Here is a 2847-nt window from a genome sequence, read left to right as displayed (position 1 = left end):
GGGATGGGTGTGTCAGAGGCAGTGTGGCGCAGGATAGAGCAGGGTTTAGGGCTGTTGTGCATAGGGTCGCTATGAGTCGGAAACGACTTGACGGCACATAACAACAAACAACAAGTGTTTTCTTGTTCTTTTCTCATGACTGCCTCCTGGTTCAAGTATAGATTACACATGAGAACAATCAAGTGTTCTTGGATTCCTATTGTGCGAAAGTTTAGGCACAATTTATTGTGATCTACCCAGTCAAAAGCCATGGACTACGGGGCCAATTGGCAGCCCCATAATGGATGGAAAAGAGATTGAGATTGAAGATATTTCACTTTGCTCAGCTCCACAATCAACACTCTTGGCACCAACAGTCAGGAAATAAAAAGACAAATTTTATTGAGGAAACCAGGGACCTCTCCAAGGTGCTAAAAGCAATGATGTCATTCAAGAGACTAAGGTGTGCCTAATCTTCACAGTTGCTTCCTATGCATCAGAGAGCTGGACAATGACTAAGGATGACAGAAGAATCAATGCCTTTGAGTTGTGGTGCTGGCGAAGAGTACTGAGCATGCCATGGATCACCAGGAGAACAAATATGTCTGTCTTGGAGAGAGAGTGAAATCAGATTTCTCCTTGGAGGCAAGGATTTTGAAGCTCCGTCTCACATACTTTTGCTACGTGGCCAGGAGGGATCAGTACTTAGAGAAAAAATTATGTTTGGAAGGGTAGAGGGACAGCACAGGAAAGGAAGACCCCAGATGAGATAGATTGGCACAGTAACTAGGGCAATGGGATTAGGTGTGTCAGTGTCAGTGAGACTGGCTCAGGATAGGACAGAGTTCAGATCTAATGTATATGGGGTCACTGTGAGGCACAGGCAACTCAGTAGCACATAAACTGTCTAGTTGCTCTTGAGTATCACTTGTGTAGTGAACCTTGCCTTGTTCCCTAGACTATTTCCTCTGGAACAGTGCTGGATTCAGGTGAAAAAGACAGTGCAATAAATGAATGCTTGACCAAATAAAATAACAACAAGAAGACAAGATAAACTGTTAATTCAAGAACGTAAGCTATGATGAAGAGTTGAAAACTCTGAGCAAAACCTTTTCATTGGGAAAACAAATTGCCATATTCTTTAGCTATACTTTATATTTAAAGTTATGTGTTTTTGTCAAATATCTATTAATATATTCTGTGATACAAGATGCATACCTATATTTAAATGTGGGTGGATATAAAAATGAAACCCATCCAATGGCATTCAGATGATCCTGACCCAAACCCTGTAGCACAGAGTAGAATCACCTAGAGTTTCCAACACTGCACTTTTTTACAGACATCATATTCTTTCTCTCACAAAGTGGCTGGTGGGTTCACAATGTCGGTCTTTTTATTAGCAACCGAATTCTTTAACCCTTGTGCTGCCAGGGCTTCTGTGGGTTCAGATAGATATTATACAATCTACTTTGTTTAATTTTATAATGTAATTTGTGCATTATTAACATTTTCCACATCAGCAAAATTTTTATCTTTTGTCTTTTTTATGTTTCAAAAAGATTTTTCTTTTTGAAATTGAATGTATCTCTTTACAAATGTTCTGTTCTTTGTTTAATCTGCAAACTTAATAGAATTGAATTTTCTGAGCCTATCACTCAAAATCCGTAAAAACTTTCACCCTAAATACTTATCTCAATATGCTTTATATTTTTTATCAACTGGTTTTAATGAAACTCCAACATAATTTTATAAATAGATAATTTTATAGGTAAAACAATTTTCTCTCTGTATAAAAGTCTTTTCACAGGAAGTCATTAATTTTCTTATGTAACTGAATTTAACTGCTAGAATTTTATCTTAGTTACTCTTAGAAATTCTCATAGAGAATATGTGAACAGGTAGACTTCTTATCTAAATGAAGATATTATTTCATAATTGTAGTACAGTAAGAGCAGACATAAATGTCCAAAACAGGCTAATAAAATAAATAGTCATTGAAAGTTGCTTAATAAATCCATCAGCATTGACTAAGAGAGACTTTAAGGAAAGTTAACAAAATTTTCATGGTTTTCTGGTACAGTAAACCTTCAATTATAAAAAAAGAGATAAATGTTATTGAAAAGGTATTCATTTATTTACTCAGCCAATATTTGTAATTTTGCTAGCCACTTTTCTATTGCTAGGTTTTGGTTGGTGAACAAGCCAGACAAGATGACTGCTCTTAAGAAATTTACATTCCAAGACAAACAGGCATTTCTAATAAACTTTTAAGTAAGTAAATAATGGTAATGCCAGATAAATCTTCACAAAAGTTTCAAACAGGCTACAGAAAAACTCTAGCCAATTCGGAATAAATAGTCAAGGAATTCTCATTTCAAGTGAGATTTTACTAAAAGCAAGACATTGAAAGATCTCGGATTAAATTCTCTCAATAAGAGTGGCTTAAGAGAGGAAAGAAGGCCCCTTGTCCTGGAGCATTTAGTGCTAGAAGAAGGAAGAAGAGGTTGGAAGCAAAGCAACTCTTGTCTTGTAGCTATAGCAGAAAAAAAAAAGGGATACACTCCATGTGCAATAAAATGTTCTAAGCATCATAGAGACTGGATCTTACTTATAATTTAGAACATTCCCTTATGATACAATATTTTTCTGTATTCTTTATACTCTATGAACTTTGATCTCTGTTGGTAATATATTCTTTTTCTTAATCTTTACATTATCATCATGCACATTAAAATTTTTAATGTGTTCAAAGAATTCTGGAAGGCAATTAAATCATTTATCAATTTTGTTTTTAATGGAATTTAAGCCTCTTGAAAGAATCTTTTATCCCCCAAAAGAGAGAATCTTCTTCCATGATTGATGAAA

This window comes from Elephantulus edwardii, unplaced genomic scaffold (assembly GCF_000299155.1).
Source record: "Elephantulus edwardii isolate Elephantulus edwardi_28Jun2011 unplaced genomic scaffold, EleEdw1.0 scaffold00021, whole genome shotgun sequence".
Taxonomy (NCBI): domain Eukaryota; kingdom Metazoa; phylum Chordata; class Mammalia; order Macroscelidea; family Macroscelididae; genus Elephantulus; species Elephantulus edwardii.
Note: the sequence above shows the minus strand (reverse complement) of the source record.